Genomic DNA, 27,774 nt, shown 5'->3' with positions numbered 1-27,774 from the left:
CGGTCATCCCTCCAGGTGATGAGAGGAGGTAACATGCCTCCAGGAGACAGGGGAGGTGGGTCATCCCTAGTGGTCACCTATCCAAATATTATGACTCTCAGCAACTGTAATGGTTGACCAATTCAAAAACAAGAAGAACAGGAGTCCTGGAACCACAAACAGTAGTGTCAGACTCTGTCCAGGTGTTCCACTCCCACTCGGAGTTCAGAAGTCATTTCCTTACTCAGAATACTTTTCCTGCTATTGAGAAATCACAATCATAACTAGGACTGCTGTATCACCAACGTGAAAACAAGATAAAAATATATCAAATCAAGCAAAAGTGATTCATATCAGAAGAAGAATAGGTTAATCAAAATGCATTTAAGTAAATGTAAGTCCATAAAATGTGTAGTTATCCTTGGTCATGTTGGTAGTGTACACACCCCTGTCAGAGAGGGATGTCTGTTTGGTTATCCAGGGTAGTGTGTCGACCAAGTACACCCCTGTCAGGGAGGGATGTCTGTTTGGTTATCCAGGGTAGTGTGTCGACCAAGTACACCCCTGTCAGAGAGGGATGTCTGTTTGGTTATCCAGGGTAGTGTGTCTACCAAGTACACCCCTGTCAGGGAGGGATGTCTGTTTGGTTATCCAGGGTAGTGTGTCGACCAAGTACACCCCTGTCAGGGAGGGATGCCTGTTTGGTTATCCAGGGTAGTGTGTCGACCAAGTACACCCCTGTCAGGGAGGGATGTCTGTTTGGTTATCCAGGGTAGTGTGTCGACCAAGTACACCCCTGTCAGGGAGGGATGTCTGTTTGGTTATCCAGGGCAGTGTGTCTACCAAGTACACCCCTGTCAGGGAGGGATGTCTGTTTGGTTATCCAGGGCAGTGTGTCTACCAAGTACACCCCTGTCAGGGAGGGATGTCTGTTTGGTTATCCAGGGTAGTGTGTCGACCAAGTACACCCCTGTCAGAGAGGGATGCCTGTTTGGTTATCCAGGGTAGTGTGTCGACCAAGTACACCCCTGTCAGGGAGGGATGCCTGTTTGGTTATCCAGGGTAGTGTGTCTACCAAGTACACCCCTGTCAGGGAGGGATGTCTGTTTGGTTATCCAGGGTAGTGTGTCGACCAAGTACACCCCTGTCAGGGAGGGATGTCTGTTTGGTTATCAAGGGTAGTGTGTCGACCAAGTACACCCCTGTCAGGGAGGGATGTCTGTTTGGTTATCCAGGGCAGTGTGTCTACCAAGTACACCCCTGTCAGGGAGGGATGTCTGTTTGGTTATCCAGGGTAGTGTGTCGACCAAGTACACCCCTGTCAGGGAGGGATGTCTGTTTGGTTATCCAGGGTAGTGTGTCGACCAAGTACACCCCTGTCAGAGAGGGATGCCTGTTTGGTTATCCAGGGTAGTGTGTCTACCAAGTACACCCCTGTCAGGGAGGGATGTCTGTTTGGTTATCAAGGGTAGTGTGTCTACCAAGTACACCCCTGTCAGGGAGGGATGTCTGTTTGGTTATCCAGGGTAGTGTGTCGACCAAGTACACCCCTGTCAGGGAGGGATGTCTGTTTGGTTTTCCAGGGTAGTGTGTCTACCAAGTACACCCCTGTCAGGGAGGGATGCCTGTTTGGTTATCCAGGGTAGTGTGTCTACCAAGTACACCCCTGTCAGGGAGGGATGTCTGTTTGGTTATCCAGGGTAGTGTGTCGACCAAGTACACCCCTGTCAGAGAGGGATGCCTGTTTGGTTATCCAGGGTAGTGTGTCTACCAAGTACACCCCTGTCAGGGAGGGATGCCTGTTTGGTTATCCAGGGTAGTGTGTCTACCAAGTACACCCCTGTCAGGGAGGGATGTCTGTTTGGTTATCCAGGGTAGTGTGTCGACCAAGTACACCCCTGTCAGGGAGGGATGTCTGTTTGGTTTTCCAGGGTAGTGTGTCTACCAAGTACACCCCTGTCAGGGAGGGATGCCTGTTTGGTTATCCAGGGTAGTGTGTCTACCAAGTACACCCCTGTCAGGGAGGGATGTCTGTTTGGTTATCCAGGGTAGTGTGTCGACCAAGTACACCCCTGTCAGGGAGGGATGTCTGTTTGGTTATCCAGGGTAGTGTGTCTACCAAGTACACCCCTGTCAGGGAGGGATGTCTGTTTGGTTATCCAGGGTAGTGTGTCGACCAAGTACACCCCTGTCAGAGAGGGATGCCTGTTTGGTTATCCAGGGTAGTGTGTCTACCAAGTACACCCCTGTCAGGGAGGGATGTCTGTTTGGTTATCAAGGGTAGTGTGTCTACCAATTACACCCCTGTCAGGGAGGGATGTCTGTTTGGTTATCCAGGGTAGTGTGTCGACCAAGTACACCCCTGTCAGGGAGGGATGTCTGTTTGGTTTTCCAGGGTAGTGTGTCTACCAAGTACACCCCTGTCAGGGAGGGATGCCTGTTTGGTTATCCAGGGTAGTGTGTCTACCAAGTACACCCCTGTCAGGGAGGGATGTCTGTTTGGTTATCCAGGGTAGTGTGTCTACCAAGTACACCCCTGTCAGGGAGGGATGCCTGTTTGGTTATCCAGGGTAGTGTGTCTACCAAGTACACCCCTGTCAGGGAGGGATGTCTGTTTGGTTATCCAGGGTAGTGTGTCGACCAAGTACACCCCTGTCAGGGAGGGATGTCTGTTTGGTTATCCAGGGTAGTGTGTCTACCAAGTACACCCCTGTCAGGGAGGGATGTCTGTTTGGTTATCCAGGGTAGTGTGTCGACCAAGTACACCCCTGTCAGAGAGGGATGCCTGTTTGGTTATCCAGGGTAGTGTGTCTACCAAGTACACCCCTGTCAGGGAGGGATGTCTGTTTGGTTATCCAGGGTAGTGTGTCTACCAAGTACACCCCTGTCAGGGAGGGATGCCTGTTTGGTTATCCAGGGTAGTGTGTCTACCAAGTACACCCCTGTCAGGGAGGGATGTCTGTTTGGTTATCCAGGGTAGTGTGTCTACCAAGTACACCCCTGTCAGGGAGGGATGTCTGTTTGGTTATCCAGGGTAGTGTGTCGACCAAGTACACCCCTGTCAGGGAGGGATGTCTGTTTGGTTATCCAGGGTAGTGTGTCTACCAAGTACACCCCTGTCAGGGAGGGATGTCTGTTTGGTTATCCAGGGTAGTGTGTCTACCAAGTACACCCCTGTCAGGGAGGGATGTCTGTTTGGTTATCCAGGGTAGTGTGTCTACCAAGTACACCCCTGTCAGGGAGGGATGCCTGTTTGGTTATCCAGGGTAGTGTGTCTACCAAGTACACCCCTGTCAGGGAGGGATGTCTGTTTGGTTATCAAGGGTAGTGTGTCTACCAAGTACACCCCTGTCAGGGAGGGATGTCTGTTTGGTTATCCAGGGTAGTGTGTCGACCAAGTACACCCCTGTCAGAGAGGGATGCCTGTTTGGTTATCCAGGGTAGTGTGTCTACCAAGTACACCCCTGTCAGGGAGGGATGCCTGTTTGGTTATCCAGGGTAGTGTGTCTACCAAGTACACCCCTGTCAGGGAGGGATGTCTGTTTGGTTATCAAGGGTAGTGTGTCTACCAAGTACACCCCTGTCAGGGAGGGATGTCTGTTTGGTTATCTAGGGTAGTGTGTCTACCAAGTACACACCTGTCAGGGAGGGATGCCTGTTTGGTTATCCAGGGCAGTGTGTCTACCAAGTACACCCCTGTCAGGGAGGGATGTCTGTTTGGTTATCAAGGGTAGTGTGTCTACCAAGTACACCCCTGTCAGGGAGGGATGCCTGTTTGGTTATCCAGGGCAGTGTGTCTACCAAGTACACCCCTGTCAGGGAGGGATGTCTGTTTGGTTATCCAGGGTAGTGTGTCTACCAAGTACACCCCTGTCAGGGAGGGATGCCTGTTTGGTTATCCAGGGTAGTGTGTCTACCAAGTACACCCCTGTCAGAGAGGGATGTCTGTTTGGTTATCCAGGGTAGTGTGTCTACCAAGTACACCCCTGTCAGGGAGGGATGTCTGTTTGGTTATCCAGGGTAGTGTGTCTACCAAGTACACCCCTGTCAGGGAGGGATGTCTGTTTGGTTATCCAGGGTAGTGTGTCTACCAAGTACACCCCTGTCAGGGAGGGATGTCTGTTTGGTTATCTAGGGTAGTGTGTCTACCAAGTACACCCCTGTCAGGGAGGGATGCCTGTTTGGTTTTCCAGGGTAATGTTCGACTACTAAGGATAGTGTGTCTACATCTCCATCAGCAAAGAAGAGGGTACCCATAGATCAGCATGCCAGTGTCAACTAAGGAAGATTCCCCTGCAGCATTGGAAGGCAACTGGTATCTAAAGTCTTTGAGATCCCAGATGCCAACCCTGGGGAGTGTGACGCTGTCTCCACAGTGCAGTCGGACAGTGCAAACATCAACTTGTTATTGGTATGGTAAGGTAAATGGAGTCTTACAGCAGACTGGGGATGAGAGATGGTGTGGTCCAATATGGAGTCTTACAGGAGACTGGGGGTGAGGGACGGTGTGGTCCAATAGGGAGTCTTACAGCAGACTGGGGGTGAGAGATGGTGTGGTCTAATATGGAGTCTTACAGCAGACTGGGGGTGAGGGATAGTGTGGTCCAATATAGAGTCTAACAGCAGACTGGGGATGAGAGATGGTGTGGTCCAATAGGGAGTCTTACAGCAGACTGGGGGTGAGGGACAGTGTGGTCCAATAGGGAGTCTTACAGCAGACTGGGGATGAGGGATGGTGTGGTCCAATAGGGAGTCTTACAGCTGACTGGGGATGAGAGATGGTGTGGTCCAATAGGGAGTCTTACAGCAGACTGGGGATGAGAGATGGTGTGGTCCAATAGGGAGTCTTACAGCAGACTGGGGGTGAGGGACGGTGTGGTCCAACAGGGAATCTTACAGCAGACTGGGGGTGAGGGATGGTGTGGAACAATATGGAGTCTTACAGCAGACTGGGGATGAGAGATGGTGTGGTCCAATAGGGAGTCTTACAGTAGACTGGGGATGAGGGATGGTGTGGTCCAATAGGGAGTCTTACAGTAGACTGGGGGTGAGGGATGGTGTGGAACAATATGGAGTCTTACAGCAGACTGGGGATGAGGGATGGTGTGGTCCAATAGGGAGTCTTACAGTAGACTGGGGGTGAGGGATGGTGTGGTCCAATATGGAGTCTTACAGCAGACTGGGGATGAGAGATGGTGTGGTTCAATATGGAGTCTTACAGCAGACTGGGGGTGAGAGATGGTGTGGTCCAATATAGAGTCTTACAGCAGACTGAGGATGAGGGACGGTGTGGTCCAATAGGGAGTCTTACAGGAGACTGGGGGTGAGGGATAGTGTGGTCCAATATAGAGTCTAACAGCAGACTGGGGATGAGGGACGGTGTGGTCCAATAGGGAGTCTTACAGTAGACTGAGGATGAGGGACGTCGGGTCCAATAGGGAGTCTTACAGCAGACTGAGGATGAGGGACGGTGTGGACCAATAGGGAGTCTTACAGCAGACTGGGGATGAGAGATGGTGTGGTCCAATATAGAGTCTTACAGCAGACTGGGGATGAGAGATGGTGTGGTCCAATATAGAGTCTTACAGCAGACTGGGGATGAGGGACGGTGTGGTCCAATAGGGAGTCTTACAGCAGACTGGGGATGAGAGATGGTGTGGTCCAATAGGGAGTCTTACAGCAGACTGGGGGTGAGAGATGGTGTGGTCCAATAGGGAGTCTTACAGCAGACTGGGGGTGAGAGATGGTGTGGTCCAATAGGGAGTCTTACAGCAGACTGGGGATGAGAGATGGTATGGTCCAGTATAGAGTCTTACAGCAGACTGAGGATGAGGGACGGTGTGGTCCAATAGGGAGTCCTACAGCAGACTGGGGGTGAGGGATGGTGTGGTCCAATATAGAGTCTTACAGCAGACTGGGGGTGAGAGATGGTGTGGTCCAATATAGAGTCTTACAGTAGACTGAGGATGAGGGACGTCGGGTCCAATAGGGAGTCTTACAGCAGACTGGGGGTGAGAGATGGTGTGGTCCAATAGGGAGTCTTACAGCAGACTGGGGATGAGAGATGGTGTGGTCCAGTATAGAGTCTTACAGCAGACTGAGGATGAGAGATGGTGTGGTCCAATAGGGAGTCTTACAGCAGACTGGGGGTGAGAGATGGTGTGGTCCAATAGGGAGTCTTACAGCAGACTGGGGGTGAGAGATGGTGTGGTCCAATAGGGAGCCTTACAGCAGACTGGGGATGAGAGATGGTGTGGTCCAGTATAGAGTCTTACAGCAGACTGAGGATGAGGGACGGTGTGGTCCAATAGGGAGTCCTACAGCAGACTGGGGGTGAGGGATGGTGTGGTCCAATATAGAGTCTTACAGCAGACTGGGGGTGAGAGATGGTGTGGTCCAATATAGAGTCTTACAGTAGACTGAGGATGAGGGACGTCGGGTCCAATAGGGAGTCTTACAGCAGACTGAGGATGAGGGACGGTGTGGTCCAATAGGGAGTCTTACAGCAGACCGGGGATGAGAGATGGTGTGGTCCAATATAGAGTCTTACAGCAGACTGGGGATGAGAGATGGTGTGGTCCAATATAGAGTCTTACAGCAGACTGGGGATGAGGGACGGTGTGGTCCAATAGGGAGTCTTACAGCAGACTGGGGATGAGAGATGGTGTGGTCCAATATAGAGTCTTACACCAGACTGGGGATGAGAGATGGTGTGGTCCAATAGGGAGTCTTACAGCAGACTGGGGGTGAGAGATGGTGTGGTCCAATAGGGAGTCTTACAGCAGACTGGGGATGAGAGATGGTGTGGTCCAGTATAGAGTCTTACAGCAGACTGAGGATGAGGGACGGTGTGGTCCAATAGGGAGTCCTACAGCAGACTGGGGGTGAGGGATGGTGTGGTCCAATATAGAGTCTTACAGCAGACTGGGGGTGAGAGATGGTGTGGTCCAATATAGAGTCTTACAGTAGACTGAGGATGAGGGACGTCGGGTCCAATAGGGAGTCTTACAGCAGACTGGGGGTGAGAGATGGTGTGGTCCAATATGGAGTCTTACAGCAGACTGGGGATGAGAGATGGTGTGGTCCAATAGGGAGTCTTACAGCAGACTGGGGATGAGAGATGGTGTGGTCCAGTATAGAGTCTTACAGCAGACTGAGGATGAGGGACGGTGTGGTCCAATAGGGAGTCCTACAGCAGACTGGGGGTGAGGGATGGTGTGGTCCAATATAGAGTCTTACAGCAGACTGGGGGTGAGAGATGGTGTGGTCCAATATAGAGTCTTACAGCAGACTGGGGATGAGGGACGGTGTGGTCCAATAGGGAGTCTTACAGCAGACTGGGGATGAGGGACGGTGTGGTCCAATAGGGAGTCTTACAGCAGACTGGGGGTGAGGGATGGTGTGGGTCAATCACAACTCCTCACACTGAGGTGTTCACTCCTATTGATTGTTTTGGCAGAGGGTGGGTGACAGAGAGGGATTAGACTTTACAGGCACACACACAATTCAAACACAGCCAAACATGAATACACTTTTATAATTCCAGGTATGTATCAATGCCAGGTTTCTGCCATTAAGTTGACTTTCTGATACATTCTTAGTGTACCAAAACTCGACATGAATGTTGACTCGACAAGAGCTGAATCTTTGCACGGATGTGTGACTAAGTAATATGCAGGCCAGATGGGTTTGTGTTAACTATGCCCTGCCAAGGACAGTATGCACTCCACACAAAACTTAATCTTTAACTTTTATTGCTGAATTCTCCTTGCAACATACATAGTGCATTTACCAAGTGCATGTATAACAATCCTGCCTAATTGGTTGAACACATGAAGGGGTAAACTACATATCAAACAGCGGCCAGCGTGTCCTCATGTGCCAGCAAACAGTGAAGGAGCAGCGAGAATCAATAATTAGGGACTCAACTAATTCTTTCCCTAAAATGATGAATCATTGAAAGGAAAGCAAACAAAAGGCTCACCCCACACACAAGCATGAGGAGCTTAAGCACCGAGTGCCGGAGAAATAAAGCAAGCAGTGATTCTGTGACAGGGACACCCCAGCCAGCTGCACTGACTGCAGGAGACAACACTACCAGCTGCACTGACTGCAGGAGACAACACTACCAGTTGCACTAGCTGCAGGAGACAACACTACCAGCTGCACTAACTGCAAGAGACAACACTAACAGCTGCACTAGCTGCAGGAGACAACACCAGCAGCTGCACTAACTGCAGGAGACAACACCAGCAGCTGCACTAACTGCAGGAGACAACACTACTAGCTGCACAAGCTGCAGGAGACAACTCCAGCCTCACTAACTGCAGGAGACAACACTACCAGCTGCACTGACTGCAGGAGACAACACCAGCTGCACTAACTGCAGGAGACAACACTACCAGCTGCACTGACTGCAGGAGACAACACTACCAGCTGCACTGACTGCAGGAGACAACACTACCAGCTGCATTAACTGCAGGAGACAACACTACCAGCTGCACAAGCTGCAGGAGGCAACACCAGCAGCTGCACTAACTGCAGGAGGCAACACCAGCAGCTGCACTAACTGCAGGAGACAACACCAGCAGCTGCACTAACTGCAGGAGACAACACTACCAGCTGCACTAACTGCACGAGACAACACTACCAGCTGCACTAACTCCACGAGACAATGCTAGTCTTACTGAAGGTCCTGTGTATGGGACAGTCCAGCCATGACAGATTAGCAATAATGATATGAAAGAATCAGGTGTTCTTTAACTTCTTTGAGTAGAATATATGAATACATCAGCTGATGACTACCTAATAAAAGAGAAACACCATCTCAGCTTAACAAAAGTCCCAGTGACAATACAGGATGGTGTAACATCAATAGGGCATACATCGTCCATCAAACACACACATAAGAAACACATTTTCAGGAACTAGAGACTGCACACTTCCCTGCCATACAACAACATGAACAACTGACATAGTAACTTTCATATGCAATCTCTTGACTTGATTGATTCTTGCTGAACATCGACAAGCATTGGTTCTTTTGAAATTGGATGGGGTTGAGTGTGAATATTTTTTGGTGACAAAAAAAGTTAAATAAATCATGAAGTGAAATTAGTTATTATTCCCTCATGATTCTGTAAACTATCACAATATTAGTAGTGACAGGAAACAATATTTATGTTCAATTTCTGAAAATAAATACAAGGCCAATTCACACTCCTTAATACCACTGTTGTTATTGCAGGACATGCATTATCTCCTACTTGCTATGACTGAGTAACGCAGTGGCTGAGTAATGTGGGTGCGGCCCAAGTACAAGGTTCACCTATTAGGCAGACAGAGAGACGCAGGCCCAACACACATGACACACCTGTCAACATACAATGAATGACAGGCAGAGAAAAGTATTAATTTTTCAAACATGATTGCTGTGGTGCCAAAGAAATAAGTCCCATTAATGCCAGCTCAACTTGTGAAGAAAGAATTGTTTTTAAAGTATAGATCATTGTTTGATAACCATGATAATGTATGCAGGACCAAGGAAAGAGCATCCTCCCTAAGCAGGAGGAAAATGTATGAACAAAGGAATAAACATATTATCCTATAGATCGTCAATAAATATTGCTGGTAGGCTCAAGTCAGAATCACATAAACACAAACTACTCTCTGATCATGCTGATTGTAGTCAGTAGACATTAAATAACTTGACACTAAGAATGTCAACATTTGTTTTCATCTCTGTTGTATTGGTGACTGATATGTTTGTGAAGGCCCCGATATGTTGTCCACTTACAATTATGGTCAACAACTAAATCTTTTTTAACACATGATGTTCAAACTGAATTAAACGTAGTACCAACTGGTATCACAGATAAAGACGTGATTTCAAAGAAACAACCGAAGTCTCAACAAAATGACATTTGTACATCATCAATGTTTTGCAAGAATAAGTGTTAAAACCTTAATGTGATGAGTCATTGAATTACAGATAACGTACAGCAAGACACAGACAAATGTATGTACATAACACATACTTTGTTGCCTTGTTGAAGTCCGCTTGTGGGTCAGCATAACCTTTGTCAGGAGTATAAATACCACTGCCTGTACATACAGCAACATGGGCCCCACCCACCCTGTGGTCTGAGTGGCGGGTCTCGACAGGGTATACTGGTGTGCACGTAGGTGCACTCACACAGTCGGTGATCCTATCACCCACACGTTATCTGCACCGTCCCAGGCTACTTCAGGGACCAGCAGCACCGTCCTCGTCAACACAAACTACACCTGCAGAACAGCACCTGCCATTAAGCCTAGCACAACCAACAACACAGTAGCCAACAATCAATACCTTCTCTTATACACCTTACATACTTTATATACCTGGAGTCCACAGCCTTTGTGTCCATAAAGCAGACGCATAACAATGACAAAATGTTCAACAACTGTGATCCTCTCCGGAGCAATGTACAAACCCCCACAACACACACAACATAATTCAATTATAGTGTTCATGTGATTGGGAGGAAGTTGTAAGTACCACCTGTCTTAGCCTGGTACATCAACGGTTTGTACCACTGGAGTGAGTGAGTGAGTGAGTTTGGTTTAACGCTGCGTTAACAGTATTCCAGTTATATCGCGGTGTGTCGGCTTAATGTGGGAGGAAAGCCCAAAGTGACGCAGGTCTCAGACGTTTACCACTTGTAACGCACGAGCACGGGTTTGGTGCTGACAAACCTAGAAACATAATCGGGGCGAACCGGGATTCGAACCCACAATCATAGGTTTTTGTACCACTGGACTTACTCTGGTACATCAACAGTTTGTACCACCTAATTTTGGTACATCCAACAGTTTGTACCACCTAATTCTGGTACATCAACAGTTTGTACCACCTAATTCTGGTACATCAACAGTTTGTGCCACCTAATTCTGGTACATCAACAGTTTGTACCACCTAATTCTGGTACATCAACAGTTTGTACCACTGGATTTACTCTGGTACATCAACAGTTTGTACCACCTAATTCTGGTACATCCAACAGTTTGTACCACCTAATTCTGGTACATCAACAGTTTGTACCACCTAATTCTGGTACATCAGCAGTTTGTGCCACCTAATTCTGGTACATCAACAGTTTGTACCACCTAATTCTGGTACATCAACAGTTTGTACCACTGGACTTACTCTGGTACATCAACAGTTTTTACCACCTAATTCTGGTACATCAACAGTTTGTACCACCTAATTCTGGTACATCAACAGTTTGTACCACTGGACTTACTCTGGTACATCAACAGTTTGTACCACTGGACTTACTCTGGTACATCAACAGTTTGTACCACCTAATTCTGGTACATCAACAGTTTGTACCACATAATTATGGTACATCAACAGTTTGTACCACATAATTATGGTACTCTTCAAAGTTATTTTACTAATTGAGCTTGTGACTGTAAAAGCTTAGCTTACTATGCAAACCATAACACACCTAACCATGAGTATATGCATTTCTCTACACTAAAAATGGCCCTCAATCTGTGCTTTTGGCGAAAACCTTATACCCACAAATCATGGCACCAGAAATGAAATATGTGAATTTGCCGTATGTACTGGACTGTGGAAATGGCAGGACAACTTCCACACTAGGTTGCCTTCAACACAATTAAGCTGAGTGTTCAGTCTGACCATTATCCACAACACAACATCTACAGCTCGGATGAATCAGGAAAGTAATTATCATAATTAAGAGCTGAGTGATATCCAATCAAGTATCCTCAAGGATGGTTCCTTCTGATGTAATTTATTGATGGCTTGTGCATTAATCAGATTTGACACGCTAGAGCCTGCGCTGCTCCACCACACTGGGCAGCCAGCAGGGCACTCTTCTGCATGTATCACGTTGAGCTGCCACACTGCATCAGCAGTGTCCGAGCATGTAGCGGTCAACTGTATCCCCACACCAACACAACAGTACATGGCCATGGTGGGGAAATACACCTTACCTCACCAGTATCCCTGATACTCACTTTTTACATATTCATACCAAGACCTGATTTAATATTCTTTTAAGACAAAACATTGCCCTGAACAAATAAACTATTTGTATTGGCACTTCCTTGTACATGTTGTATGTCTGTGTGTCATCTGCACAACTCTTGAATAGTTCTAAAAAAGTATTACCATCAGTAAGGTAAACGAATTGACAGAAATTGTCTGGAAAAGAAGTTTCCAAAAATGAATACAAAAAATAAATCTCCATATATCTTCAGTGTTGTATTGAGACAGAAGGCTGCCTATATCATGTATATCATGATGGAAATGTTAAGTATAGTAAGATAATAATGACTGACATCCCTGTCACACCATTTTAAGATTCACCATGCTCATTGTGCACATCAATAATGTTAGAAAGATAACATGTTTGTTTCACATAACTTTATTCCTGTTTAATAGTGTGTCAAGTACTTTTTTAATTCTTTCTTTAATAAATCAATACAGAAATCCATGTTCAGTTCAAACACTACAGGACACGTGAAGATCTGGTGTAGGTCTTAAGAAACCCATGTTTGCCGTAAATGGTGACTATGCTTCTCGTAAGAGGCGAATAACAGGAGCGGGTGGTCAGCCTCACCGACTTGGTCCATGAATGTCATCGTGTCCCAGTTGCGTGAATCGATGCTCATGATGCCAACCACTGGATTGTCTGGCCCAGGCTTGATTATTTACAGACTGCCGTCATATAGCTGGAATATTGTACCACGACTGGAATATTGAGTGTGGCATTAAACAACAAACAAACAAATCGACCACTACTGTCTGCTATTTTTACATGAGTTAAGTGCTATGTGGTCTCCCTGCTCAGTGTGCAGGATGTAGATAAGGAGGGCAATGTGTTACACACCAGCCACAGGAGGTGTGAGGAGGACCTGCCATGCTACACTGCAGACTGACCACCACACCTGTAGTACTGGGACACCCGCTATACAGGTTCCAGGGTGTGACTGACCACCACACCTGTTGTACTGGGACACCCGCTATACAGGTTCCAGGGTGTGACTGACCACCACACCTGTTGTACTGGGACACCCGCTATACAGGTTCCAGGGTGTGACTGACCACCACACCTGTAGTACTGGGACACCCGCTATACAGGTTCCAGGGTGTGACTGACCACCACACCTGTAGTACAGGGACACTCCCTATACAGGTTCCAGGGTGTGACACACTACCACATCTGTAGTACAGGGACACTCGCTATACAGGTTCAAGGGTGTGACTGACCACCACACCTGTAGTACTGGGACACTCCCTATACAGGCTCCAGGGTGTGACACACTACCACATCTGTAGTACAGGGACACTCGCTATACAGGTTCCAGGGTGTGACTGACCACCACACCTGTAGTACAGGGACACTCCCTATACAGGTTCCAGGGTGTGACACACTACCACACCTGTAGTACAGGGACACCCGCTATACAGGTTCCAGGGTGTGACTGACCACCACACTTGTAGCACTGGGACGCTCCCTATACAGGCTCCAAGGTGTGACAGACCACAACACCTGTAGTACTGGGACACTCCCTATACAGGCTCCAGGCTCCAGGGTGTGACACACTACCACACCTGTAGTACAGGGACACTCGCTATACAGGTTCCAGGGTGTGACTGACCACCACACTTGTAGCACTGGGACGCTCCCGATACAGGTTCAAGTGTGTGACACTACCACACCTGTAGTACTGGGACACTCGCTATACAGGTTCAAGGGTGTGACATTATCACACCTGTAGTACTGGGACACTCGCTATACAGGCTCCAAGGTGTGACACACTACCACACCTGTAGTACAGGGACACTCCCTATACAGGTTCCAAGGTGTGACAGACCACAACACCTGTAGAACAGGGACACTCCCTATACAGGTTCCAGGGTGTGACTGACCACCACACTTGTAGCACTGGGACGCTCCCTATACAGGCTCCAAGGTGTGACAGACCACAACACCTGTAGTACTGGGACACTCCCTATACAGGCTCCAGGCTCCAGGCTCCAGGGTGTGACTGACCACCACACCTGTAGTACAGGGACACTCGCTATACAGGTTCCAGGGTGTGACTGACCACCACACCTGTTGTACAGGGACACTCCCTATACAGGCTCCAGGGTGTGAAACACTACCACACCTGTAGCACTGGGACACTCCCTATACAGGCTCCAGGCTCCAGGGTGTGACAGACCACCACACCTGTAGTACTGGGACACTCCCTGTACAGGCTCCAGGGTGTGACAGACCACCACACCTGTAGTACTGGGACACTCCCTGTACAGGCTCCAGGGTGTGACAGACCACCACACCTGTAGTACTGGGACACTCCCTGTACAGGCTCCAGGGTGTGACAGACCACCACACCTATAGTACTGGGACACTCCCTATATAGACATGGACATCACATGACAAGCTGAATACAGGTGATACACTACTTATACTATTCAAATAAATACAGATTTCTGATGACTGTGTCATGATTTACATAAATTATGTTTGTTTACTTGTTGTTTAACACCACACTCAGCTATATGACGGCGGTTTGTAAATAATTGATCCTGACCAGACAATCCAGTGATTGACAACACAGGCAGTGATCCATGCGACTGGGATACAGTGACATGCATCAACCAAGTCTGCAAGCCTGACCACCCAATCCTGTTAGTCGCCTCTTACGACAAGCATAGTTGCTTTTTACGACTTAGGCGCTGAAGACAAATACTGCCCCTGATCTTCACGGGTCACATACATTAATGATATAATGCTGTAAAACGTAATGTTACATGTGCACATTATCTTGTAGGACCTACAGTTTGATGACAAACAAGAAAGCATGAAAAACTACATGTAACAGTGATTTGTGATGTAGTATGGCAAATAAAGTGTAGTGGCTCTGAGTGCATTCAAAGATTGATGTTGTGTGGAAAAGAAAGGGTTGGACACAAATTTGAATTTTTTTTACAAGTAGGCATAAATATTAAGTTGCATTTTTCAATAATAGGTTGCCCTGGTGCATTTTTTATACAGTTAAATTGAGCCCTGTTAAATGAAACAGTTCTACGGAAAAGGTTAATGACAGCACACTGAATATATTGAAGGGACTTAATTTAAAATGTTATAATGTCATAGCCCTGTCTACATGGTCTAAGTGGGCACTTACTCTATCCTACAAACCATAGATGTTTCAGTATGGCTAACTTACATCAGTTAGCTGTTGATGCTGGTTGTACAGAAACAATTTGCATTGGCGGATTCTGTCACAATTCTACAACACCATACAGTAAGAAGTAACTTTACTGTGAAAAATGACAACAATGCTATGAATGTCATGTCACAGACAGTAACAGTTTAACAGGGGGAGCTCCGTACGAAAATACTGCTGTTTTTACACACTTAACAGTAACAATAATGCCTCATGTGTTTTTTATGGTGTTGCACCTTTGCCGACCCGGTCTATATGTCACTTATAGTTCCAAACATGGGAAGAACGTTCCACACATGGGAAGAGCGTTCCACACATGGGAAGAGCATTCCACACATGGGAAGAGCGTTCCACACATGGGAAGAGTGTTCCACACATGGGGAGAGCATTCCACACATGGGAAGAGCGTTCCACACATGGGGAGAGCATTCCACACATGGGGAGAGCGTTCCACACATGGGGAGAGCATTCCACACATGGAAAGAGCGTTTCACACATGGGGAGAGCATTCCACACATGGGAAGAGCGTTCCACACATGGGGAGAGCGTTCCACACATGGGGAGAGCATTCCACACATGGGGAGAGCGTTCCACACATGGGGAGAGCGTTCCACACATGGGAAGAGCATTCCACACATGGGAAGAGCATTCCACACATGGGGAGAGGGTTCTACACATGGGAAGAGTGTTCCACACATGGGAAGAGTGTTCTACACATGGGGAGAGCATTCCACACATGTGAAGAGGGTTCCACACATGGGAAGAGCGTTTCACACACGGGGAGAGCGTTTCACACATGGTGAGTGGGTTCCAGGCATGGGAAGAGTGTTCCACACATGGGAAGAGTGAGTGAGTAAGTTGGGATTAACGCTGCTTTTAACAGTATTTCAGTTATAACTTAATACACACATGGGAAGAGTATTCCACACATGGGGAGAGCATTCCACACATGGGGAGAGCATTCCACACATGGGAAGAGTGTTTCACACATGGGAAGAGCGTTCCACACATGGGAAGAGTGTTCCACACATGGGGAGAGCGTTCCAAACATGGGAAGAGCGTTCCACACATGGGAAGAGTGTTCCACACATGGGAAGAGCGTTCCACACATGGGAAGAGTGTTTCCCACATGGGAAGAGCATTCCACACATGGGAAGAGCGTTCCACACATGGGGAGAGCATTCCACACATGGGAAGAGCATTCCCCAGATGGGGAGAGCGTTCCATACATGGGAAGAGCATTCCACACATGGGAAGAGCATTCCACACATGGGGAGAGCATTCCACACATGGGGAGAGCGTTCCACACATGGGAAGTGTTCCACACATGGGGAGAGCGTTTCACACATTGTGAGAGCGTTCCACATATGGGGAGAGCATGTGAAGAGCGTTCCACACATGGGAAGAGCGTTACACACATTGGGAGAGTGTTCCACACATGGGGAGAGTGTTCCACACATGGGGAGAGCGTTCCATACATGGGAAGAGCGTTTCACACATGGGGAGAGCGTTCCACACATGGGCGATTGGGATCCTACAGTTGAAGGTTTGTAGATTAGATCCATCCCTAAGACTATAATTATATAGACACATTTAGTAACAAATCAGCTCTATTGGGCGTACAAGCAATGTTTGACACTGGTTGAGAGGGCAGCCATCTGCTTCAGGATTTTAAGAAACTACACTATATGTCACTGTCAACAGATCACCAAGTGGTCAAGTGAGGGACATCATTAATGACGATGCTGACTGCTCACCTGAGTTTAGTCAATTAGTGTCATCAAAGAATCTGATATAATCTACTGAAAGTAGGAAATACGAAATTCTTTCCCTGGAAGAACCAGCAAATATACAGAGGACGGGGTTGCCCCCACCAGCCAATACTCCAGCCCCCGGGCGTAGGACGGGACCCTGTTCAAGGGGAAGTGAGCTGGGGCTGATGAGAGCAGCGCACGTCGATACCGGCATGGTATGTTTCCGACTCCCTGGGTGCAGACAATACAATTACCACACTCATTTCACAGTTATCACTCGGGGTTAGTTGAGATCAAACTCTATGGTTGTATCATAGCGTGAGATATTGTCTATACATCTAAAGACATTGATCCTGTAGAGTGATATTAAATACATATACGCGATCGATATCAGAGAAGAGAGATCGCGTTCTAGCCCAACAAAAGAACAGTGTACGTCTTACATTAAATGTGATGGTACCATGTAGTCAAAGTACAATAATTGGGAAAGACATGGCGCACCTGTCAAAGTGACTTGAAAGGGGGTATGGCAGGTAAATGATGGCGGCCTGCTTCGATTAGGAAGCAGGCTAGACAAGACCGATCGCCTGTTGCGTCGCCGGCCGACATTCGTGTTATCTATGACATTGCTAGCACGCTATATTAGGTGATCAAGTCAAATTACCTGTGTGGACTATGTGGATACCCTGTTTTCCTCAAAATAACATGTCCACTACCTGTCCAATGCCGACTGTCACCGTAAAGTCCTGCGTTGTCACATTGAGGTCACACCCATGTAAACCAGTCTCATTCACTCGGTAGGAGCACAAGCACCAGTGACGTCATCAAACCCGGTGGTCTTTCGCACCTGAGCTGTTCTGTGTCACTGTGCGAAGTCAGTTCACATGCATTTGTACTTTTCTTTCACAGATGTATTATTTACTGCATGAATAACATTACAGCTGCGCACGTGTGTTTGTTTATTTATTGTAAGCGCGTGTTCTCGGTTGCCCATATAGCCGGGCCCGAGCCCTTGTGTTGATGACGTTTACCCCGCAGACAAGACGATAGCGGTCTGACAACTACTCATGTCTTAGATGACCGGCAAATGTCCGCTCTAAAGATAGAAGAGCGCAGACGACGAACTGGCATGTTCTTAATAGCGACTGTGTAACGTTGAATATTTCAATATTGAAAAATCTTAAGTACAATAAAATAATCATATGTAAGGAATAACGTTTTGCCCATTATTGGATCGATGCTAAATGTAACAGCAATTAATATGGGATCCCCATCAATGTATTGTTAAACCTGTCTCGCTGAGTGTAGTTAAGGCGACACATAACTTGAACATATATTTAACGATGCCTAGTGTTACACATCTTATATCCAAGCAAACATAAATACCCCCACCCCGAGCGCCTGAACACCTGTGTATGAAGAGCTGTCAATAAGTGTAACAAACAAATGAAAGCGTCATTTGTCCAGGACACAAGTATAATCTATATTCAATTTCATATAAGGTGGTTGTCATTCTCACTTATCACCGAGTTTCTACATGAGGCGTGCCCTCTGTGACCAAACATAGCTTAAAACACGAACATTTACAGACGTGGGCACATTGGGACGTGGGCAAATTGTCATACCTGAGTATTGTAGATCTATGTATTGAAAAAAGACGTGTTCTGAAATTTACGGTGATAACTATGTTCAAATCCCAAGTATATTATTACCCTTTACGAGGTCCTACCTATATGCTATCTTAAACCGTGTCACCTTTTATTGTAGTGAAATCAGATAATCTGATAATTTGAACTCCGCCTGCTATAACTATATATGTAGAGAACCAGAAAACCTCTCCCCAGTCAATTCATGCCCAGAAGCCACCGTTGGTCCATATGGACGTGAGTAGAGGCTTGATGTACACCTATTGACCAAGACAGTACGAACATGTTCGCCATGTCCGCTATAACTGATTCTGAAAGTGTTGCCATCCACTGACGGATGTTGAATGTATCGCCATCCACCGACGGATGTTGAATTTATTGCCATCCATTGACGGATGTTGAATGCATCGCCATCCACTGAGGGATGTTGAATGTATTGCCATCCACAGACGGATGTTGAATGTATCGTCATCCACTGAGGGATGTTGAATGTAAGGTTTTGACCCTAGAGAAAAATACTCCCTAATACATTTATGACCGCATGTCACAAGTGTATGGGGACACGGGCCCTAGCTTATCCACTGTTAAACGTTGGGCAGCTATGTTCAAGGCTGGGAGAACAAGACCCTATGCCTGGACGTCCCTCAATTTCTACCAATGAAGATTCAATCCAGGAGATAGAAAAAACTGATACTGTCAGACGTATTACAAGTGCTGAAAAAACTGACATTGCCAGAGAAGATTTAGAGCTAATTGAGGAGGATTTCGCCAAATTCAAAAAGAGATTAGTAACGGGTGATGAAACATGGGTCTACCACTACCACTGATCCCGAGTCAAAACGTCAATACATAGAACGACACCATTCCACTTCTCCGGCACCAAAGAAATTCAAGTCTTCAAGATCAGTGAAGAATGTCATGGCCACGTATTCTTGGATACAAAGGGTGTGATCCTTGTTGATTACTTAGAAAGTCAAAAGACGATTACCGGTGCCTACTATGCTGAATTTCTTCATCGCCTGAGAGATTCTATCAAAGTAAAGTGGCGAGGAATGCCGACTACTCGATGACAATGCCGCTTGTCACATCTCTCGACTTGCAAAGGTAGCTGCGCGACAATGTGGGTTAAAAGAGCTTCCTCACCGTCCATTGCTCGCCAGACCTGGCACCAAGTGATGTCCACATGTTTCCTTAACTGAAAGAACACCTTCGTTGGAAGCCTATGACGACAACGATGACTTCAAAGCTGCCGTGAAAGGGTTTTTCAGGATGGCTTCAGAAAACGTCTTCCTGACTGGAATTGTTTCATCGATATGAGAAGTGTATTGAAAAGCATTATTATGTTGAAAACATTATTTTGAAAAATAACACTTAGAAATTTACCTTAAGGTAAATAACACTAAGAAATTTACCTTAATCGGGGATACTAAACATACTACCTGCTTTAATCAACTAAGGGTACGGGTTTTTGGTCAAGGATGGATTCATATTGTGATCACAAGTTTCAATAAAGTTTCAATAAAGACAATGGTCATACCAGTAGAATGGATCACATGAAACATTTGAAATGAAGTCCCAAAACAGACCAGGCATTTAATTGATATCCCCAGGCTTACCATGGTTGACGACAGGGCTGTGCACCTACAGAGGAACATGCACACAAGCCAGAGACATGAAGCAGTTACATACGCATGACCTTGGCTGAATTCTAGAATCTATATATTTAACGAATCACTTGTATGGAGTGGCGATATGCTTAATACTTCGTTACTAATGGCCGGATTATTCTTAGGTGAACGTATATGAGAGGTCAGCGTTTCTAAGACACAGGTGTTGACCCATGTCGGTATGTTGTGTCACTGTTTGAGATAGTTGTACAGAGAGGGACTCACAGCTCTACATGAAAGGGATTCTCTCACTCGACGCATATCTTACAGTATGAAAGAACACACGTCAGTATAGACAGAGCTGCGGTTATATATTGCATGATGTTTTTGTGTATTCGTAAATAAACCTTGGCCGATATTGCAATATGATCTAAGATATAAGTTGTAACACTTGGTCGCGCACGGTCGCGTGTGTTATGTTAGTAGCGCACGCTCGCGTGTGTTATGTCAGATGACATAGCTTTATTAACTCAAGTGGCGCGCGGTAATTACATTCAAGTGTATATTTCCGAGAGCCACGCTCCCATACAGGAAAGGTCTCGACTTGGACACAATTGTTTCTTGCTGCACATGATAATCTAACATTGTGCAATCGTGTTACTGCTCATGTTGGCAAAAAAGTGTTTTTAATCTCCCTGCACATACGATATATGTATTAATCACCGCTGGTGGTAGCAATTGTCAAACAGTGTGGCAAGTGTAGGCAGGGTACACTGATGTGTGTTACATGTATATATAATATGGGTTAGTGAAGGAATGAGTGTGTTGGGTTTAAGCCCGATTTTAACAGTATTCCAGTATAATATCACGGCGTGTCGGCTTAATGTGGGAGGAAAGTCCGAAGTGATGCAGGTCTCAGACGTTTACCACTTCGGTGAAACCCACGAGCACGGGTATGGTGCTGACAAACCTAGAAACCTATATATATATATATGCTGGTATAAAACCTGTCTGCTGCGAGCGTCAGTATATCCAGCCGTCGATGTACATCATCATTGACAAGTCTTACGGAGGACATACACAAATATTCAAGCTACAGATACTACCCGTGCATGTTACATGCGATAGTAGTTTTCGTTTCAGTAAGTGACCAATTGATTCGCCCGTGCATGCAAGAACACAACTGACGGTGGGTCAGATAACCTGGGATCCATCCGCACAGATACGTACTCGACATCAAGAGTATTCCGATGTATTTACCGCGGTTTTCCAGATACTCTCTGGAAGTGGGGATGGAAGTGTTTTATTCACCCTCTAGTGCACTTAGCATCACACCGATCAGAAGTGGTTAGAAACTGTAATGTTTATGAAGGTATGTTGAGGCACGTTATGCCCTCAGTTTGAATGGTAAGTCAGGGGACTTAAACTTGTAGTCTGGGAGCACTACGTCCTTGTGCAGTTGGACTTGCAGACGGGACGCTTGTGAACCTAATTACTCACCTTGGCTAATCTGGCATGATAACATTGCGAAGGACCAACATATACTTTCTGCTGATCAGTTTTTTCAAAATGATAAAAAAACAAAAAAAATAAAAGAAACACAAACCACATGTTGTTGCAAACGTGTTACGAAAGTATAATCATTTGGCGCGATATACACTCTGATATACACACTATTGACAATCAAGTGTCAGATCACAGATCACAGATCTCACACAGCACTAGGGGTAAAATGGGCCACTTCACAGATTACACCCAGGACGACACGTGAGGTAACATGATAATTACTGTCTCTAAATGAATGTCAATGCGTCAATAATCTGTATGGCCTCCACGCGATGATCCCAAAGATGTTCAATGGGTAACATATAAGGGCCGGCCATTGCCAAACATTGACGTTGTTCGTGGTCAGATACTGTTGTACAACATGAGCTGTGTCATGTCTTGCATTGTCCTGTTGAAACAAGATCCTGGGGTTGGGCTGCGAGAACGCTAACACGAGGCCAATGTAAAGCTGGGCATTAAGATTAAGGTTGAACTTGGCGCGTCCAACGCAAACGCCGAAGCCGATGTTGCCACGTCAAGGTCATTCCTCTGAATGGTCGATAGGCCTCGATACCATACTCTCAAAGTCGGCGATTATCTATAATATAGTGTGACGACTGATGACACGTGCAAGCGCAGTGAATGCAGATGACGTCAAAGTGAGGAATCTGTTACGTAGATGTAAGGTGCGGGGATAGCGGTTTGGTGCGATGTTTCCTACCCCACAAAAACCAAACACTATATGTAAACCATTATTAATAATGTTACTTTAACAATCAAATCAATAGAAGGCAATGTCCATACAAAATGTCATCAGATGTGAAAAAGAGGGACGGCCACCACCAGATCCACTCCTCTGGATCCGCCGGGGCGGTCGGGTAGCCTAGTGGTTAAAGCGTTCGCTCGTCACGCCGAAGACCCGGGTTCGATTCCCGACATGGGTACATTGTGTGAAACCCATTTCTGGCGTCTCCCGTCGTGATATTGCTGGAATATTGCTAAAAGCGGCGTAAAACCATACTCACCCACTCTGGATCCGCCACACCTGTATGACTGACAACCATGCGACTATACAGAGACGAAATCAGACACATCCTGGTCTGCCCTTATCAGCGAGGATCTCCAGACTGAGAGATTATGAGGTCGCCGATCACCTCACAAGTGAGTGCTTACAGTTGTGCAAGAGTTGTGCACAGCTAAAATAATATTTATATGGGACCGGGATTGTTGGTTTTTCACATTATATCTAAGAACTAAGAACTATATTTCTAAGGGTTTTAGGTTTCTATCAATGCAATTGCCACATGTAAACTGCCTGTACAATTGGCTGTATCCTCGTGGCGATGTACTCGTGCTTGTATCATCATGGACGTACTCGTGGCTGTATTCTCGTGACGACGTACTCGTGGTTGTATCCTCCTGACGATGTATCCTCGGCTGTATCCTCGTGACGATGTAATCGTGGTTGTATCCTCCTGACGATGTAATCGTGGTTATATCCTCGTGACGATGTAATCGTGGTTGTATCTTCGTGACGATGTATTCATAGTTGTATCCTCGTGACGATGTAATCGTGGTTGTATCCTCGTGACGATGTACTCATGGTTGTATCCTCGCGACGATATACCCATGGTTACATCCTCGTGACGACGTACTCGTGGTTGTATCCTCCTGACGATGTATCCTCGGCTGTATCCTCGTAACGATGTATCCGCGTCTGTATCCTCGCGACGATGTACTCATGTGAGTATCCTCATGACAATGTATCCTCGGCTGTATCTCCGTGACGATGTATTCATGTGGGTATCCTCGTGACGTCGACCCGTGGCTGTATAGTCGTGACGATGTACTCGTGTGTGTATCCTCGTGTCGATGTACTCGTGTGTGTTTCCTCGTGACGTCGACCGGTGACTGTATCCTCGTGACGATGTACTCGTGTGTGTATCCTCGTGTCGATGTACTCGTGTGTGTTTCCTCGTGACGTCGACCGGTGGCTGTATCCTCGTGACGATGTACTCGTGTGTGTATCCTCGTGTCGATGTACTCGTGTGTGTATCCTCGTGTCGATGTACTCGTGTGTGTTTCCTCGTGACGTCGACCGGTGGCTGTATCCTCGTGACGATGTACTCGTGTGTGTATCCTCGTGTCGATGTACTCGTGTGTGTTTCCTCGTGACGTCGACCGGTGGCTGTATCCTCGTGGTGATGTAATTGTGGCTGTATCCTCGTGACGATGTATCCTCGTGACGTCGACCGGTGGCTGTATCCTCGTGGTGATGTAATTGTGGCTGTATCCTCGTGACGATGTAATTGTGGCTGTATCCTCGTGACGATGTAATTGTGGCTGTATCCTCGTGACGATGTAATTGTGGCTGTATCCTCGTGACGATGTACTCGTGTGTGTATCTTCGTGACGATGTATCCTCCGCTATATCCTCGTGACGATGTTTCCTCGGCTGTATCCTCGTGACGATGTATACTCGGACCCCATGGTACCGCGGCATTCATCGTATCGCGGCATTTGTGATTTCCGATAGTTCACGCGGGACACGCCTCTTAGCGGCTGTCTTTTAATGCAAATCAGTAGCCAGGAAGTGCTCACTTCGTAAACAATTTCAATTTCCTCGGAATGTTCCGTCTGCTGTAAGTAAGGAGTTATTAATCCGTTGATACATATTTCTGGCATCTGTTGTAATATTGCCTTACCCCCATCTATCAATGGCCAACGATATAACCCGCAGTTCCCCAAGTAAACTTTCTCTATGGACCTGAACTAGATCATCTGCATATTCATGGCGACTAATGAGGTAACGGAAGTTACGTAGTCCGCACATTTTTTCCCGCTCTGTGCCCAGAATCTATTGGGAGATCATAAGGGCCATAATGCCAAACTTAGAAGTACGTTCTTCACTAGTAACCAAAAGATAAATACATACTTTGGGCATACTAGGAGTGCTTTTTATATATTTATTGTTAACATTTAACATTTTTCCATTTTGTGACAAATTATTGTCATCCAATTATTTTTAAATAATCTTAAAATATCATTTCTGATATTTTGATGTTGACTTATAAAAATATTTTTCTCTTACTTTTCGGTAAATATGCATTGAATACCTATTGCTGATAACACATTTAGAATTTTACTTGTGCTGTCTTTGCACTTGTCTGGACAAATCACTGATGTCTGGCATGATCATACCAAGTGGTTGGTAGAATTATGTCCTCTTTTTGTCCAATTCGGACCTCCATACACAACTTTTACCTGTACCGCGATACGATGGAGTTCTCTCCCTTGTCAAACAGAGCGCGAGGCCTGGCTTTTACTCGGAGCTACTAATGTAAATAATGAACTTTTATCAGTAAAATATGCATTGTTTGATAAAATAAATGATATCTGATACAGAGAACACGAATAAACATAAAGGTTAGTGAGTGCATTTTGTTCCGTTTAGCGTACATGACAAGTACCGCGATACCCCGAGGTTGCAGGCTACATGTGGTTGTATCCTCGTAATGGCGCACTCGTGTCTGTGTCCTCGAGACGATGTACCCGTGGTTGTATCCTCGTGACGATGTACCCGTGGTTGTATCCTCGTGACGATGTAATCGTGGTTATATCCTCGTGACGATGTAATCGTGGTTGTATCTTCGTGACGATGTATTCATAGTTGTATTCTCGTGACGATGTAATCGTGGTTGTATCCTCGTGACGATGTACTCATGGTTGTATCCTCGCGACGATATACCCATGGTTACATCCTCGTGACGATGTACACGTGGTTGTATCCTCGTGACGATGTAATCGTGGTTGTATCCTCGTGACGATATAGTCGTGGTTGTATCCTCGTGACGATGTACACGTGGTTGTATCCTCGTGACGATGTACACGTGGTTGTATCCTCGTGACGATGTAATCGTGGTTGTATCCTCGTGACGATGTACTCATGGTTGTATCCTCGTGACGATGTAATCGTGGTTGTATTCTCGTGACGATCTAATCGTGGTTGTATTCTCGTGACGATCTAATCGTGGTTGTATCCTCGTGACGATGTACACGTGGTTGTATCCTCGTGACGATGTAATCGTGGTTGTATTCTCGTGACGATCTAATCGTGGTTGTATCCTCGTGACGATGTACTCATGGTTGTATCCTCGTGGCGATGTAGTCGTTGTTGTATCCTCGTGACGATGTACTCATGGTTGTATCCTGGTGACGATGTACTCATGGTTGTATCCTCGTGACGATGTAGTCGTGGTTGTATCCTCGGGACGATGTACACGTGGTTGTATCCTCGTGACAATGTAATCGTGGTTGTATCATCATGACGATGGTTGTATCATCATGACGATGTACCAACTCATGGTTGTATCCTCGTGACGATGGTTGTATCATCATGACGATGTACCCACTCATGGCAATACGGGTCAATAAGAAGATTGTATGAAGATCGTACGTGATATTATGACACAATACGTGTGTAATCAGGGTACATGTACGTCACTAAATAAACACTGTGGCTTAGTTTAGCACAGTTTATCAAAGTGAGCTAATCACAACGACGTACATTCAGTTACTTCCGTGTTGCAGGGGTCGTGATAAGGTCGGGTACAAAGGGTGGGGCAGAACGGTAGCCAGGAGTTGGTCCCACAGGAGACATACGTTAGTTTCCCCACTGCCAGCGTATGTTGGGTCAGATCCCTGTGTCTGCTCCTATGGCATTGCATCAACAGCGTTACGCGTTGAAACCACACCCACTCTCAAGGTTCAATTACTTTCAATGACTGACAAAGAAAGCGTCTTACCATAATAACGCTTCTCTTTCCATTCAGAATGACTGTGATCACAATATTTTACGTCAGCTTCTCACAGTAAATATTTGGAACAGGATAAAACACAACAAAACGTCTGATTTGGCGTCGTTTTAATGTAATCGTGAAAGCAAATTAAAAAAACGTGACTGCCGTCATTGTGTAGCTTATTTCACACAGAAAGCTGATTTTGAAATGTAAACTGAATCGTTTAAAAAATCATACTATGTTAAAAGTGAGTGAGATGGGTTTAAACAAGTGCATTTTCAAAAGGGAGGGTCCAAAATATCAAAATCCTCTCTCAGTCAATTTTACTGCCTACATTATACTACATTTGGTTTTAAAAAAACCCTGGGCCCACGTCTGGATTGTAAAGGCACGCCGTATGGTATTATATAAATATGTGTCAAGTTATAATGTGTTTGAAGTATTATTCTGTTAATCTCGATTGGATTATGCTGTTGGTCGCGTAATTATGTCTGCCTATTTACACACGACAGTGAAATTTAAAAATAAAATAAAAACGGCAAGTAATAAATAATATTCTAAACTCACTCCTGTGTAATATCAATTTTATGAAACTTGCGAATAGTTTGAAAACTTTGGTATTACACTTGGTATTACATTTGGTATTATCGGACTGGTCAGATACCAAAACTATTCACTCGTTTCATAAAATTGATATTACGCAGGAGCGAGTTTAGTATTCTATATTTATATCACAGCCTGTCAGCACAAGTAAGTGAGTGAATTGTGAATTGGGCTTAACACCACTTTGAACATTATTCCAGTTATATCACCTTGTATTTCCCTAATGATGGAGGACAGCCTGAAGTGATGCATGTCTCAGACGTTACCACTTTGGTGAAACCCTGGAGCACGGCTATGGTGCTGATTAACCTAGAAATCAGGGCTATCCGGGATTCCATAGGTTTCTGGCGTACACAAGGGACACAACTCTGCACAGCGAATTGCAGAGCCTTAGATGACTGGGCTACCCATGCCACCTGACAGCTTGATGTGGAAGGTATACCCATAATGATTCAAGTCCCAGACGTAAACCACTTTGATGAGGATGGTATGGTGCTGAGTGCACTTAGATTCAAACACTGGATCATGGGGTCCAGGATCCAGATCTGCACAGCGACTTCCGGCAGAATTATCACAAGACAATCAC

General features: G+C 46.0%; 1 protein-coding gene across 2 annotated transcripts in view; it reads right to left on the bottom strand.

The window, feature by feature from the left end:
• The window catches only part of LOC139447367 (myosin-VIIa-like), an 81,143-nt gene extending 63,359 nt beyond the window's left edge, over positions 1–17,784 (bottom strand). For both annotated transcript variants that reach the window (XM_071228682.1, XM_071228683.1), the window contains exon 1: positions 17,653–17,784. The gene's annotated coding sequence lies outside the window, so the exon portion shown is untranslated. The remainder of the gene's footprint in view (positions 1–17,652) is intronic.
• Positions 17,785–27,774: the final 9,990 nt, after the last annotated feature.

The sequence above is a fragment of the Haliotis cracherodii genome, unplaced genomic scaffold (assembly GCF_022045235.1).
Source record: "Haliotis cracherodii isolate W230 unplaced genomic scaffold, xgHalCrac1.p SCAF_7, whole genome shotgun sequence".
Taxonomy (NCBI): domain Eukaryota; kingdom Metazoa; phylum Mollusca; class Gastropoda; order Lepetellida; family Haliotidae; genus Haliotis; species Haliotis cracherodii.
The sequence above is the reverse complement of the archived record's forward strand: the minus strand, read 5'-3'. Positions and strand labels throughout refer to the sequence as shown.